Source organism: Orcinus orca, chromosome 7, assembly GCF_937001465.1.
Source record: "Orcinus orca chromosome 7, mOrcOrc1.1, whole genome shotgun sequence".
Classification (NCBI taxonomy): Eukaryota; Metazoa; Chordata; class Mammalia; order Artiodactyla; family Delphinidae; genus Orcinus; species Orcinus orca.
In genome coordinates, this window is record NC_064565.1 from 26,907,950 (window position 1) to 26,925,646 (window position 17,697).

Here is a 17,697-nt window from a genome sequence, read left to right on the forward strand (position 1 = left end):
AATAAAAGTTAAAATTTTGTAAAACAAAAAAACAGAAAAAAATTGAACTCCCTTTTATATCTCCCCTGTTCTACTTTTTCTTTCTTGATAACATTCATCAACTTGTAAAAACTATAAAATTACATATTTATTATGGGTTTTGTTTATTGTCTCTCCCCACTAAGGCATAAGTTTTGTAAGAGCAGACATTTCTGTCTGTTTTGTTTCCTAGTGTATTCCATGCACCTAGAGCAGTACCTGGCACTATACACCCAATATTATTTGTTATATTAAAACTTCAAAGGACGGGGACCATGATTAGACAGTCTAGAGGTAGAATAGTTCCTAGAGATGAAAAAGTATAAGGTGGGACCACTGGAGTACATGGCTGAACCAGTGTGGAAATAAAGTTGACAGGAGATATGGCAGTCGAGGAACTAAGAAACTGACATGTTGCATCAGCTGGGCTGTACATTCGAATGTAGAAGTCAGAATGTAGGTAGACAGAAAGACTGTAAGCCAAGTTCAAGTTATAGCAGGGAAAATGGGGACACAGTTTGAAAAGTGATTAAGATTAGACAGGGTAGTTTATTGTATATGGATGAAGGCCCCACGTTAGGATATTAGGGTATTAGAATACCATAGAAAGTTCTAAGCTAGAAACGAGGCCTACTACAGAAAATTCTTCCTAATACATAGTAACAATCAAATCTTCTGTTCAACTTAAAAACAATTTCAGGGCTTCCCTGGTGGCGTGGTGGTTGAGAGTCCACCTGCCTATGCAGGGGACATGGGCTCGTGCCCCGCTCCGGGAAGATCCCACATGCTGCAGAGCAGCTGGGCCGGTGAGCCATGGTCACTGAGCCTGCGCATCTGGAGCCTGTGCTCCGCAACGGGAGAGGCCACAACAGTGAGAGACCCGTGTACCGCAAAAAAAACCCAAAAAAAAACCCCCCCAAAAAACAATTTCAGTTAATATAGATAATTCAGTTTTATAAATTCATCCTAGTCAAACAAAAATTGTTAGTGGAAATGATCCTAATTACTATGGCAACTTAGCTACATGGACACAAGTAAATGTTGTAAAAATAAAATATCTTAAATCTTGGGTGACCTATGACAAAAGATTTGATTACTCACTCCTTCTCTTCTTCCATCCACTGATAATAGGAAGCAGCTGTTCAGAGGTGAGGGAGGAGGACTAGAATCTAGTAACCCCAGTAAATACCTTTCCCAAGTTAAGTAAGTACAGAGGTAACCAAGTATTAACACAAGTAATTCCAAGTTCCTTATTGGAAATACAAATTTAGCTTGAATAAATTGCTAGTTCCCACAAATGGTGAATATGGAGGTCTACTAGACACCTCTACATGGATCCAAAAACCACAAGTTACCGAACCAAACTTGGGTCCACATGCTGACATGCAGTAAAGCCAATATACTGACACCAGGTTGTGATGAAGGAAAGCATGGCATTTACTGTAGGGAATCAAGCAAGTAGTCCAGGGCAACTAGTGCTCAAAACACCTGAAATCCCCATGGGTTTAAGCAAAGCATTTTTAAAGGCACACTGACAGAGGGGCATCCCAGGGCATGTGATCAGCTCATGTACAATTCTCTGATTGGTTGACGGTGAAGTAACAGGGCCATGTCACAGGGGTTAACATTATCAATCCTTAGGCACCTATAGGCCTGGGGCTATGTACTCATGGTCATCAAGTAGTTAATTTCTTCCATTTGCTCAGGAAACATGTATCAGATACTATTATATAGATACTTCATAGAGGAGCTAAAGGAGAGGATATGGGGGAGCGGTCTGTCCCAGGAAGGCCCCATAGGGTCCTGCTCAGTTACACACAGACTAACAACAACAACAGTTTGATTATGAGCTTAAAAAGGTAGTCAATGAAGATGACTCTTACCTACTCAAATATCTTCAGCGATTACACACAAAATCATATACTCAGTCTTAGAAACTATTCAGAATTGATCGGGACTTGTAAATTTCATATCTAAACATACTTCATGCTTACATAACTGTATACATTCAGCTTACATGTTTTATCTGATATAGCTATGGAATGTCAGTCAGTAAGCTACAAACTAAATTTGATAAATTAAAATCACATTTTGTTACTAAAATTAAATATTCTAAAATGATAAAAGATCAATTTCAGTAAACTATAAAATTATATAATGTTTTAGAAATCACTAATGTGGCTTTAAAAAAACTGCCATATCTAATGTCTAATTATTTTAAAAGCAAGGACAGGCAGGTGGGGGATGGAATGAATTGGGAGACTGGGATTGACATATGTACACTAATATGTAAAAAATAGATAACTAGTAAGAACCTGCTGGAGAGGGCAGACAACAAAAGCAAGAAAAACTACAATTCTGCAGCCTGTGGAAGGAAAACCACATTCACAGAAAGATAGACAAAATAAACAGGCAGGGGACTTTGTACCAGATGAAGGAACAAGATAAAACCATAGAAAAACAACTAAATGAAATAGAGATAGGCAACCTTCCAGAAAAAGAGTTCAGAATAATGATAGTGAGGATGATCCAGGACCTCAGACAAAGAATGGAGGCAAAGATCAAGAAGATGCTAGAAATGTTTAACAAAGACCTAGAAGGATTAAAGAACAAACACCTAGAAGAATTAAAGAACAAACAAACAGAGATGAACAATAAAATAACTGAAATGAAAACTACACTAGAAGGAATCAATAGCAGAATATCTGAGGCAGAAGAACAGATAAGTGACCTGGAAGACAGAAAGGTGGAATTCACTGTTGCAGAACAGAATAATGGAAAAAGAATGAAAAGAAATGAAGACAGCCTAAGAGACCTCTGGGACAACATTAAACGCAAAAACATTCGCATTATAGGGGTCCCAGAAGAAGAGAGAGAGAAAGGACCAGAGAAAATATGTGAATAGATTATAGTCGAAAACTTCCCTAACATGGGAAAGGAAATAGCCACCCAGGTCCAAGAAGTGCAGAGAGTCCCAGGCAGGATAAACCCAAGGAGAAACACACCGAGACACACAGTAATCAAACTGACAAAAATTAAAGACAAAGAAAAATTACTGAAAGCAACAAGGGAAAAATGACAACATACAAGGGGACTCCCATAAGGTAACAACTGATTACTCAGCAGAAACTCAACAAGCCAGAAGGGAGTGGCATGATATATTTAAAGTGATGAAAGGGAAGAATCTACAACCAAGATTACTCTACCCAGCAAGGATGTCATTCAGATTCGATGGAGAAATCAAAAGCTTTACAGACGATCAAAAGCTAAGAGAATTCAGCACCACCAAACCAGCTCTACGAAAAATGATAAAAGAACTTCTCTAAGTGGGAAACACAAAAGAAGAAAAGGACCTACAAAAACAAACCAATAACAAGAAAATGGTAATAGGAACATACATATCTCAAGTGAACACAGAACATTCTCCAGGATAGATCACATCTTGGGTCACAAATCAAGCCTTGGTAAATTTAAGAAAATTGAAATTATGTCAAGCATCTTTTCCGACCACAACACTATGAGATTAGAAATCAAAAAGATGGAAAAAGACGGAAAAAACACAAACACATGGAGGCTAAACAATACGTTACTAAATAACCAAGAGATCACTGAAGAAATGAAAGAGGAAATCAAAAAATACCTAGAGACATATTACAATGAAAACGCGATGATCCAAAAACTATGGGATGCAGCAAAAGCAGTTCTAAGAGGGAAGTTTGTAGCAATGAAAGGCTACCTCAAGAAACAATAAAAATCTCAAACAAATAATATAAACTTACACCTAAAGGAACTAGAGAAAGAAGAACAAACAAAACCCAAAGTAAGTAGAAGGAAAGAAATCATAAAGATCAGAGCAGAAATAAATGAAATAGAAACAAAAAAACCAATAGCAAAGATAAATAAAACTAAAAGCTGGTTCTTTGAGAAGATAAACAAAATTGATAAACCTTTAGCCAGACTCATCAAGAAAAAGAGGGATAGGACTCAAAACAATAAAACTAGAAATGAAAAAGGAGAAGTTACAACAGAGACCGCAGAAATACAAAGCATCATATAAGACTACTACAAGCAACTCTATGCCAATAAAATGGAGAACCTGGAAGAAATGGACAAATTCTTAAAAAGGTATAACCTTCCAAGACTGAACCAGGAGGAAGTAGAAAATATGAACAGACCAATCACAAGTAATGAAATTCAAACTGTGATTAAACATCTTCCAACAGAGGGAGTTTCAAGATGGCGGAAGAGTAAGGCTTGGAGATCACCTTCCTCCCCCAAAATACATCAGAAATACATCTACTGTGTAACAACTCCTACAGAACACCTACTGAACACTGATATAGACCTCAGACCTCCCAAAAGGCAAGAAACTCCCCACGTACCTGGGTAGGGCAAAAGAAAAAAAAAAAAGAGACTAAAGAATAGGGAAGGGACCTGCACCAATGGGAGAGAGCTGTGAAGGAGGAAAGGTTTCCACACACTAGGAAGCCCCTTCATGGGCGGAGACTGCAGGAGGGTGGAGGGGGGAAGCTTCAGAGCCATGGAGGAGAGCGCAACAGGGGTGCGGAGGGCAAAGCGGAGTGATTCCCACACAGAGGATCAGTGCTGACCAGCACTCACCAACCCAAGAGGCTTGTATGCTCACCCGCCAGGGCGGGCGGGGGCTGGGAGCTGAGGCTCTGGCTTCGGAGGTCAGATCCCAGGGAGAAGACTGAGCTTGGCTACATGAACACAGCCTGAAGGGGGCCAGTGCACCAGAGCTACCCGGGAGGGAGTCCGGGAAAAGGTTTGGAACTGCCGAAGAGGCAAGAGACTTTTTCCTGCCTCTTTGTTTCCTGGTGCGCAAGGAGAGGAGATTAAGAGCGCTGCTTAAAGGAGCTCCAGAGATGGGCAAGAGCCGCAGCTATCAGCACGGACCCCAGAGATGGGCATGAGACGCTAAGGCTGCTGCAGCCGCCACCAAGGAGCACCTGCAAGCACAGGTCACTATCCACACCTCTACCACCACTCCCGGGAGCCTATGCAGCCCACCACCGCCAGGGTCCCGTGATGCAGGGACAACTTCCCCGGGAGAACACAGGGCATGCCTCAGGCTGGTGCAACACCACGCCAGCCTCTGCTGACGCAGGCTCGACCAGAAATCCGTACCTCTCCCTCCCACTGGCCTGAGTGAGCCAGAGCCTCTGAATCAGCTGCTCCTTTAACCCCATCCTGTCTGAGCAAAGAACAGATGACCTCAGGCGACCTACACGCAGAGGCAGGGCCAAATTCAAAGCTGAACCCCGGGAGCTGTGCGAACAAAGAAGAGAAAGGGAAATCTCTCCCAGCAGCCTCCGAAGTAGCGGATTAAATCTCCACAATCAACTTGATGAATCCTGCATCTGTGGAATACCTGAATAGACAACGAATCATCCCAAATTGAGGAGGTGGACTTTGGGAGCAACGATATATATATTTATTTCCCTTTTTCTCTTTTTATGAGTGTGTATGTGTATGACTCTGTGTGTGATATTGTCTGTATAGCTTTGCTTCTACCATTTGCCCTGGGTTCTGTCTGTCCTTTTTTGTTTGTTTGTTTGGGTTTTTTTAAGTATAGTTTTTAGCATTTGTTATTGGTGGATTTGGTTTTTGGTTTGGTTGCTCTCTTCTTTCTTTCTTTCTTTTTTTAATTACTTAAAAAATTTTTAATCATTTTTTTCTTTTTAATTTTAACTTTATTTTACTTTATTTTATTTCATTTTATTTTATCTTTCTCTTTCTTTCTTTCTTTTTTCCCTTTTATTCTCAGCTGTGTGGAGGACAGGGTCTTGGTGCTCCAGCCAGGCGTCAGGGCTGTGCCTGAGGTAGGTAAGCCAAATTCAGGACACTGGTCCACAAGAGACCTCCCAGCTCCACGTAATATCAAGCGATGAAAATCTCCCAGAGATCTCTATCTCAATGCCAAGACCCAGCTCCACTCAACGACCAGCAAGCTACAGTGCAGGACACCCTATGTCAAACAACTAGCAAGAAAGGAACACAACCCCATCCATTAGCAGAGCGGCTGCCTAAAATCATAATAAGGCCACAGACACCCCAAAACACACCACCACACATGGAGCTGCCCACCAGAAAGACAAGGTCCAGCCTCATCCAGCAGAACACAGGCACTAGTGCCCTCCACCAGGAAGCCTACACAATCCACTGAACCAACCTTAGCCACTAGGGACAGACACCAAAAAGCACGGGAACTATGAACCTGCAGCCTGCGAAAAGGAAACCCCAAACACAGTAAGTCAAGCAAAATGAGAAGACAGAGAAACATACAGCAGATGAAGTAGCAAGGAAAAAACCCACCAGACCTAACAAGTGAAGAGGAATTAGGCAGTCTACCTGAAAAAGAATTCAGAATAATGATAGTAAAGATGATCCAAAATCTTGGAAATAGAATGGAGAAAATACAAGAAACGTTTAACAAGGACCTAGAAAAACTAAAGAGAAAACAAACAGTGATGAACAAAACAATGAATGAAATTAAACATTCTCTAGAAGGGATCAATAGCAGAATAACTGAGGCAGAAGAACGGGTAAGTGACCTGGAAGATAAAATAGTGGAAATAACTACTGCAGAGCAGAATAAAGAAAAAAGAATGAAAAGAATTGAGGACATTCTCAGAGACCTCTGGGACAACATTAAATGCACCAACATTTGAATTATAGGGGTCCCAGAAGAAAAAGAGAAAAAGAAAGGGACTGAGAAAATATTTGAAGAAATTATAGTTGAAAACTTCTCTAATATGGGAAAGGAAATAGTTAATCAAGTCCAGGAAGCACAGAGATTCCCATACAGGATAAATCCAAGGAGAAACACGCTAAGACATATTAATCAAACTATCAAAAACTAAATACAAAGAAAAAATATTAAAAGCAGCAAGGGAAAAACAACAAATGGCACACAAGGGAATCCCTATAAGGTTAACAGCTGATCTTTCAGCAGAAACGCTGCAAGCCAGAAGGGAGTGGCAGGACATATTTAAAGTGATGAAAGGGAAAAACCTACAACCAAGATTACTCTACCCAGCAAGGATCTCATTCAGATTTGACGGGGAAATTAAAATCTTTACAGACAAGCAAAAGCTAAGAGAATTAAGCACCAACAAACCAGCTTTACAACAAATGCTAAAGGCACTTCTCTAGGCAGGAAACACAAGAGAAGGAAAAGACCTACAATAACAAACCCAAAACAATTAAGAAAATGGTAATAGGAACATACATATCGATAATTACCTTAAATGTAAATGGATTAAATGCTCCAAGCAAAAGACATTGACTGGCTGAATGGATAGAAAAACAAAACCCGTATATATGCTGTCTACAAGAGACCACCTCAGACCTAGGGACACATACAGCCTGAAAGTGAGGGGGTGCAAAACGATATTCCATGCAAATGGAAACCAAAAGAAAGCTGGAGTAGCAATTCTCACATCAGACAAAATAGACTTTAAAACAAAGACTATTACAAGAGACAAAAAAGGACACTACATAATGATATAGGGATCAATCCAAGAAGAAGATATAACAATTGTAAATATTTATGCATACAACATAGGATCACCTCAATACATAAGGCAAATACCAAGAGCCACAGAAGGGGAAACTGACAGTAACACAATCATAGTAGGGGACTTTTAACATCCCACTTTCACCAATGGACAGATCATCCAAAATGAAAATAAATAAGGAAACACAAACTTTAAATGATACATTAAACAAGATGGACTTAATTGATATTTATAAGACATTCCATTCAAAAATAACAGAATACACATTCTTCTCGAGTGTTCATGAAACATTCTCCAGGATAGATCATATCTTGGGTCACAAATCAAGCTTTGGGTAAATTTAAGAAAATTGAAATCGTATCAAGTATCTTTTCCAAGCACAACACTATAAGACTAGATATCAATTACAGGAAAAAATCTGTAAAAAATACAAACACATGGAGGCTAAACAATACACTACTTAATAACCAAGAGATCACTGAAGAAATCAAAGAGGAAATCAAAAAATACCTAGAAACAAATGATAATGAAAACAGGACGACCCAAAACCTATGGGATGCAGCAAAAGCAGTTCTAAGAGGGAAGTTAATAGCAATATAATCCTACCTTAAAAAACAAGGAACATCTCAAACAAACAACCTAACCTTACACCTAAAGCAATTAGAGAAAGAAGAACAAAAAAACCCCAAAGTTAGCAGAAGGAAAAAAAATCATAAAGATCAGATTAGAAATAAATGAAAAGGAAATTAAGGAAACGATAGCAACGTTCAATAAAACTAAAAGCTGGTTCTTTGAGAAGATAAACAAAATGATAAACCATTAGCCAGACTCATCAAGAAGAAAAGGGAGAAGACTCAAATCAATAGAATTAGAAATGAAAAAGAAGAAGTAACAACTGACACTGCAGAAATACAAAGGTTCATGAGAGATTACTATAAGCAACTATATGCCAATAAAATGGACAACCTGGAAAAAATGGACAAATTCTTAGAAATGCACAACCTTCCGAGACTGAACCAGGAAGAAATAGAAAATAGGAACAGACCAATCACAAGCACTGAAACTGAAACTGTGATTAAAAATCTTCCAACAAACAAAAGCCCAGGACCAGATGGCTTCACAGGTGAATTCTATCAAACACTTACAGAAGAGCTAACACCTATCCTTCTCAAACTCTTCCAAAATATAGCAGAGGGAGGAACACTCCAAAACTCATTCTACAAGGCCACCATCACCCTGATACCAAAACGAGACAAAGACATCACAAAGAAAGAAAACTACAGGCCAATAACACTGATGAACACAGATGCAAAAATCTTCAACAAAATATTAGCAAACAGAATCCAAAAGCACGTTACAAGGATGATACACCATGATCAAGTGGGGTTTATCCCAGGAATGCACGGTTTCTTCAATATACGCAAATCAATCAATGTGATACACATTAACAAATTGAAGGAGAAAAACCATATGACCATCTCAACAGATGCAGAAAAAGCTTTCAACAAAATTCAACACCCATTTATGATAAAAACCCTCCAGAAAGTAGGCATAGAGGGAACTTTCCTAAACATAATAAAGGCCATATATGACAAACCCACAGCCAACATCATCCTCAATGGTGAAAAACTGAAACCACTTCCACTAAGATCAGGAAGAAGACAAGGTTGCCCACTCTCACCACTATTATTCAACAGAGTTTTGGAAGTTTTAGCCACAGCTATCGGAGAAGAAAAAGAAATAAAAGGAATTCAAATAGGAAAAGAAGAAGTAAAGCTGTCACTGTCTGCAGATGACATGATACTATACATAGAAAATCCTAAAGATGCTACCAGAAAACTACCAGAGCTAATCAATGAATTTGGTAAAGTAGCAGGATACAAAATTAATGCACAGAAATCTCTTGCATTCCTATACACTAATGATGAAAAATATGAAAGTGAAATTAAGAAAACACTCCCATTTACCACTGCAACAAAAAGAATAAAATATCTAGGAATAAACCTACCTAAGGAAACAAAAGACCTATATGCAGAAAATTATAGGACACTGATGAAAGAAATTAAAGATGATACAAATAGATGGAGAGATATACCATGTTCTTGGATTGGAAGAATCAACATTGTGAAAATGACTCTACTACCCAAAGCAATCTACAGATTCAATGCAATCCCTATCAAACTACCACTGGCATTTTTCACAGAACTAGAACAAAAAATTTCATGTTTGTCTGGAAACACAAAAGACCCCGAATAGCCAAAGCAATCTTGAGAAAGAAAAACGGACCTGGAGGAATCAGGCTCCCTGACTTCAGACTATACTACAAAGCTATGGGAAGCAAAACAATATGGTACTGGCACAAAAACAGAAATATACAGCAATGGAACCAGATAGAAAGCACAGAGATAAACGCATGCATCTATGGTCATCTAATCTATGACAAAGTAGGCAAAGATATATGATGGAGAAAAGACAGTCTCTTCAATAAGTGGTGCTGGGAAAACTGGACAGGTACATGTAAAAGAATGAAATTAGAACACTCCCTAACACCATACACAAAAATAAGCTCAAAATGGATTAAAGACCTAAATGTAAGGCCAGAAACTATCAAACTCTTAGAGAAAAACATAGGCAGAACACTCTATGACATAAATCACAGCAAGATCCTTTTTGACCCATCTCCTAGAGAAATGGAAAGAAAAATAAACAAATGGGACCTAATGAAACTTCAAAGCTTTTGCACAGCAAAGTAAAACATAAACAAGGCCAAAAGACAACCCTCAGAATGGGAGAAAATATTTGCATATGAAGCAACTGACAAAGGATTAATCTCCAAAATTTATAAGCAGCTCATGCAGCTCAATAACAAGAAACAAACAACCCAATCCAAAAATGGGCAGAAGACCTAAATAGACATTTCTCCAAAGAAGACATACAGACTGCCAACAAACACATGAAAGAATGCTCAACATCATTAATTATTAGAGAAATGCAAATCAAAACGACAATGAGATATCATCTCACATAAGTCAGAATGGCCATCATCAAAAAATCTAGAAACAATAAATGCTGGAGACGGTGTGCAGAAAAGGGAACACTCTTGCACTGCTGGTGGGAATGTGAATTGGTACAGCCACTATGGAGAACAGTATGGAGGTTCCTTAAAAAACTACAAATAGAACTACCATATGACCCAGCAATCCCACTACTGGGCATATACCCTGAGAAAACCATAATTCAAAAAGACTCATGTACCAAAATGTTCATTGCAGCTCTATTTACAAAAGCTCAGAGATGGAAACAACTTAAGTGTCCATCATCAGATGAATGGATAAAGAAGATGTGGCACATATATACAACGGAGTATTACTCAGCCATAAAAAGAAACGAAACTGAGCTATTTGTAATGAGGTGGATAGACCTAGAGTCTGTCATACAGAGTGAAGTAAGTCAGAAAGAGAAAGACAAATACCGTATGCTAACACATATATATGGAATTTAAGGGAAAAAATATGTCATGAAAAACCTAGGGGTAAGACAGGAATAAAGACACAGACCTACTAGAGAATGGACTTGAGGATATGGGGAGGGGGAAGGGTAAGCTGTGACAAAGCGAGAGAGAGGCATGGACATATATACACTACCAAACGTAAGGTAGATAGCTAGTGGGAAGCAGCAGCATAGAACAGGGAGATCAGCTCCCTGCTTTGTGACCGCCTGGAGGGGTGGGATAGGGAGGGTGGGAGGGAGGAAGACGCAAGAGGGAAGAGATATGGGAACATATGTATAACTGATTCACTTTGTCATAAAGCAGAAACTAACACACCATTGTAAAGCAATTATACTCCAATAAAGATGTAAAAAAAAAAAAAAATTGGATTAGAGACCTAAATGTAAGACCGGACACTATAAAACTCTTAGAGGAAAACATAGGAAGAACACTCTTTGACATAAATCACAGCAAGACCTTTTTTGACCCACCTCCTAGAGTAATGGAAATAAAAACAAAAGTAAACTAATGGGACCTAATGAAACTTAAAAACTTTTGCAAAGCAAAGGAAACTACAAACAAGACAAAAAGACAACCCTCAGAATGGGAGAAAATATTTGCAAACGAATCAACAGACAAAGGATTAATCTCCAAAATATATAAACAGCTCATGCAGCTCAATATTAAAAAAACAAACAACTCAATCCTAAAATGGGCAGAAGACCTAAATAGACATTTCTCCTAAGAAGACATAGAGATGGCCAAGAAGCACATGAAAACCTGCTCAACATCACTAATTATTAGAGAAATGCAAATCAAAACTACAGTGAGGTATCACCTCACACCAGGTGAATGGGCATCATCAGAAAATCTACCAACAACAAATGCTGGAGAGGGTTTGGAGAATTGGGAACCCTCTTGCACTGTTGGTGGGAATGTAAATGGATACAGCCACTATGGAGCACAATATGGAGGTTCTTTAAAAAACTATAAATAGAATTACCATATGACCCAGCAATCGCAGTACTGGGCATATACCCATAGAAAACCATAATTCAAAAAGACACATGCACCCCAATGTTCATTGCAGCACTGTTTACAATAGCCAGGTCATGGAAGCAACCTAAATGCCCATCGACAGACAAATGGATAAAGAAGATGTGGTACATATATACAATGGAATATTACTCAGCCATAGAAAGGAATGAAATTGGGTCATTTGTAGAGACGTGGATGGATCTAGAGACTGTCATACAGAGTGAAGTAAGTCAGAAAGAGAAAAACAAATATCGTATATTAACGCATATATGTGGAACCTAGAAAAATGGTACAGATGAACCGGTTTGCAGGGAGAAACAGAGACACAGATGTAGAGAACAAACGTATGGACACCAAAGGGGCAAAGTGGCGGGGTGGGGGTGGTAGTGGTGGGATGAATTGGGAGATTGGGATTGACATATATACACTAATATGTATAAAATACATAACTAATAAGAACGTGCTGTATGTAAAATAAATAAAATTAAATTAAAAAAAAAAAGAATCTGCTGTATAGCACAGGGAACTCCACTTTGCTGTGCAGTAGAAACTAACACAACATTGTTAAACAACTATACCTCGATTAAAAAATAAATAAATAAAAGGGAAAAAATAAAGAAGAAAAAAAGCAAGAACCCTAGAGTCTTTCATTCTACAGGCAACTGTTTTTAGAATAATGATAAAATAACTCCCACTTATTGACTGATCTCTTTCTGTGAGGCAGTACACTGGGAAATTTTAGGAAATCTCCTGTAATTCCCAAAACAACTCAGAAAGGTAAGTATCATTATCCTCACATTAAGGACAAGAAAATTGAGGTTCAAAGATATTAAATAAGTTATCACCAGTTAGTAACGTAAAAGTCTGAATTTTTGCTATTATGCAACACTGCCTCTTAAAATCACTCATTCAACAACTAATTATTGAGTATCTATTACGTACTAGGCATATAATAGGTATCACAGAGAGTACCAGGTAAACAAAGATGAATTTGTGTCATTGTAGCCTACCTTCCAGCTAAATCTAAGATGAAAATAAGAGTTATAAACAAATAATTGCAACACAAGGCAATAAGCACACATGAAAGAAGTATGCATAAGAATACCACACATAAGTGGGAGTGTTGAATCCTCTAAGGTAGCAAGCAATCAAAGAAGGCTTCAGTTAGGAGAAAAAATGCTTGGAACATAGTACACCTTATTTAAATATCTGATGTAACTCTTAAATTGAAACTTGAAGGAAGAATGGAATTTGCCGGTGGAGAATAAAGATAAGGATATTCTAGGGAGAAAGAAGCCATACTTCCAATACCACAGTTTCAGAAAATACTAAGCAGTTTAGTATAGCTAAAAAATAAGATGCTTTGTGATAAATGGTAAAGAAGTAAAAACAGGTCAGGTCAGGGAGGTTCTCATATGCCATGCTAAAAAGAGTTTGGACTTTAGTCTGTAAGAAATTGGGAGCCTTTTCCAGAGTTTAACCAAGTTGCTACTTTACAAAGATTACCTTGTCAAATTTGGAAGAATGGACAACCTTTTCGAAGGCTACCACAAATAGTCCAGGTAGTACAATTTATAATCTCTTTAGCTTCAGACTCCTACATCTAATTACCTACCTGACATTTTGAAAATCTCAAAGTGTTGGGCTGCACCTGGCAGGCCTACAAGGTCTGCACTTGCCCAGCTTTAAGACCGAAGAAAGAGCCTGGAGTCAGCAACAGAGGCATCAGTGGTTTAATGGATGGGGGAGTTTACATGTCTGAAGCAGGGTCCTGGAGCAATAGTCTACAGTGCAAGGTGGGCAGGACAAGGTGGCAGTAATCGCTCCCAGGGGTTAGGGGAGATTACCAGTTATAGGGGAATTGATGCAGGTGGGGGCATTAGCTACCAAGGAAACCAGTCCCACTACTGGCGCGCCCCTCACTGCCCCTTTGATAAGAACAATCACTAGCTGGGGCCTGGGGGAAATACTCACAGGAAGGTCAGTCAGGTGAGTTGAGTGTAGGTGAAGCATGCAGGGATGGAGCAGGGGACGTACAGAGAGCAAGAGAACAACCATCTTAAGTGGCCTGACCATACTTCTAGTGGCCTGACCATACATAGACACTTCTAGCCTAAATGTCCAAAACCAAAGTCTTGATTTCTCTATCAAATTGTGTGCTCCGTGACCAAATCTCTCAGTAACAGTGCAACCCTGCAAGTTACTCAAACCAGCAACCTGAGTTCATTCTTGATTTCTGCTTCTTAACCACCAAATTACACCCACTTATTATTAATTATTCCCCCAATATATCTCAAATCTATTCAGTTCTTCCCAGTTCCATTGCCATCACCAACCCCAAGCCATCAGTGCTCAACTGGAATACTGCAGTAGTTCCCAACTGGACTCTCCTACATTTTCCTTAATATCAATTCGTTTCCTTTAAGCACTTAACTGCGATTGGCAATTATTTTCATCTGTTATACTCCCTCCTATTAGAATGCCTTCATAATGTCAAGGACCACAAATGTCCTGTTTAACACTGTTTTACTTCAGTACTCTAGCATCAGCCAGGTCAACAGAAACAATATTAACAAAACCCTTTTTATTCTGGTTGAAAGTGATGTGTTTTAAAAGTAATTTGTCTTAATTAATGTTCCATTATAGAACCAAAGAATTATACTTTACAAACTTGAAATTTCTGTACATAGGAATGAGATTTATCGGAGATTAATATATTGAAAAAGTTACTTATTCTACTAAAAATAAAACAAACAAACAAAACCCAACATACACTTACTAAGTACCAGGCACTATTTCAGGTGTTTTACATATATTAAGTCATTTAAGCCTCATAATGGCCTATGACTTCTTTTATCTCAATTTTACAGATAAGGAAACAAAGACACCTGATAAAGTAATCTGCCTATGGTCACTCAAGTAGTACAAGGCAGAAAGCACAATTAAGCCTAGGCAGCCTGGATCCTATCCTCTTGACCATTATCTAATACCTCTCATAGTAGATGGTTAATATTTCTTGACCAAATAAACAACTGAGATAGAGAGGAAAGGAGAAGAGAAGAGGAATAGATTTAGGGGATATGATGAATTTGAAGTACTCTGAAAAGGCTATGAGGTACAGTGGAATAAGTAGTTATAAATAGAGATAAGAATCCAGAAGTCAGCAGGTCCTACAGAAAGCCACCTACAAAATGTTAGTCTCTGTATAAAAAGTGATTATATAATTTTTTTGTTTTTTTTTTGCGGTATGCGGGCCTCTCATTGTTGTGGCCTCTCCCGTTGCGCAGCACAGGCTCCAGACGCGCAGGCTCAGTGGCCATGGCTCACAGGCCCAGCCTCTCTGCAGCATGTGGGATCCTCCTGGACCACGGCACGAACCCGTGTCCCCTGCATCGGCAGGCGGACTCTCAACCACTGCGCCACCAGGGAAGCCCTAAAACATGATTATATAATTTAAAAAATTAGATGTGCTCTTAAACTGTCACCATTTACCTTCAACTCTGTAATAAAAACATGTTTTAACAAAGCACAGAATGCCTCATTGAACACTGCCCGTACTAAGAAAAATTCTGTATTGCCTTTAAGTAGTATTTCATATCTATATAAAGTTAAATTTGTATTTTGTTAAAATATAAAAGTGCAGATATTGGGACTTCCCTGGTGGTGCAGTGGTTAAGACTCCGCGCTTCCACTGCAGGGGGCGCGGGTTTAATCCCTGGTTGGGGAACTAAATCTGGCAAGCTACGCGAAGCAGCCAAAAAATTTAAAAAATAAAAGTGCAGATGTTTGTTTTGTTTTGTTTTGTTTCTTTCAGATGTTTCTTTTGTTTTCTTTTGTTTCTTTCAGATGTTTGTTTTTAATTTGACAAAATGACACCAAAATACAAGAAAATGTGACAAGGGACAAGACAATGTCTAAAAAAGTGGAAGCACACCACACATGCCAGATATCAAAACATACTATCAAGTTATAGAAATTAAGAAAATGGGTATGGTACAAGTCACAGAAAAGACAGAACAATGAAAGAGTAGAGAATCCAAACAAAACCAAGTGTATATATATTGTGAAACCAAATGTAACAACAAATAAAAATTATATATACATATTATGTTTTATTATCTACTTCTAATCATCATAAAGCTTTTTCTAAGCATCACAAATAATCTAGAAACCCTAAGGGAAAAGACATAAATTTCGACACTAAAATAATTTACACTATGTCATAGAAAAACAGCATTAAAAAGTTAAAAAGACAAATTTCAAAATGAGAATAAAGGCAAAATACATGACAAGGAGTTAAAAACCTAGGAAGTAATTTCTTTAAAATTACTAAGGGACTATGATAGATAACAACAGTCTATTCAAAAGAGTAGACAACAGGGCTTCCCTGCTGGCGCAGTGGTTGGGAATCTGCCTGCCAATGCAGGGGACGCAGGTTCGAGCCCTGGTCTGGGAAGATCCCACATGCCGCGAAGCAACTAAGCCCGTGAGCCACAACTACTGAGCCTGCAAGTCTGGAGCCTGTGCTCCGCAACAGGAGAGGCCACGACAGTGAGAGGCCTGCGCACCGCGATGAAGAGTGGCCCCCGTTCGCTGCAACTGGAGAAAACCCTCGCACAGAAACGAAGACCCAACCCAGCCAAAAATAAATACACAAATAAATTTATTAAAAAAAAAGAGTAGACAACAATGGACAATATACACATAAAAGATGCTCAACATAAACAGAATTCAACTAGACAGAATTAAATAAATGAGGGATCACTTTTCACAATCATACTGGATAGAATAAAAGATGGGAAACAGGTGCTCTCACACACTGTTAGGAAAGAAAATAGGCATAACCTTTCTGTAGAGCAATTTAGGAATTACAGAGTATTGTATTAATAAATAACACTAAATAATACTATTTCTAAAAAGTTAGATTTAAAGGATAATCAGGCAAACATACAGAAATGGTGTTCATGACAACATTGCTTTTAAAAGTTAATAATTGATCCAGCAATCCTACTTCTGGGTATACATACGTGTATATACATACCCAGAAGTATACATATACATGTACGTGTACATGTATATACATGTATATATCGGGACTTCCCTGGTGGCACAGTGGTTAAGAATCCGCCTGCCAATGCAGGAGACACAGGTTCGATTCTTGGTCTGGGAAGATCCCACATGCCACGGAGCAACTAAGCCTGTGTGCCACAGCTACTGAGTCTGCGCTCAAGAGCCTGTGAGCCACAACTACTGAGCCCTCGTGCCACAACTACTGAAGACCGCGTGCCTAGAGCCCATGCTCCGCAACAAGAGAAGCCACCACAACAAGAAGCCTGCACACCACAACGAAGAGTAGCCCCTTCTCGCCGCAACTAGAGAAAGCCCATGCACAGCAAAGGAGACCCAACGCAGCCAAAAATAAGTAAATAATACATGTGTATATATATATATATATATATATATATATATATATATACACACCCAGAAGTATACATACGTATATACATATATCCGAAAGAACACCTATATCCAAAAGAACTAAAAACATATCTTGAAGAGATATACGCACCCATTCACTGCAGCATTATTCACAATAGCCAAGAAGTGGAA

The 17,697-nt window shown here is 38.7% G+C and overlaps 1 protein-coding gene across 6 annotated transcripts in view; it reads right to left on the reverse strand.

Annotated features, from left to right (window-relative positions):
* ZRANB3 (zinc finger RANBP2-type containing 3) overlaps positions 1-17,697 on the reverse strand; it is a 264,853-nt gene that overhangs the window by 243,429 nt on the left and 3,727 nt on the right. The gene's annotated exons all lie outside the window — the stretch shown is intronic.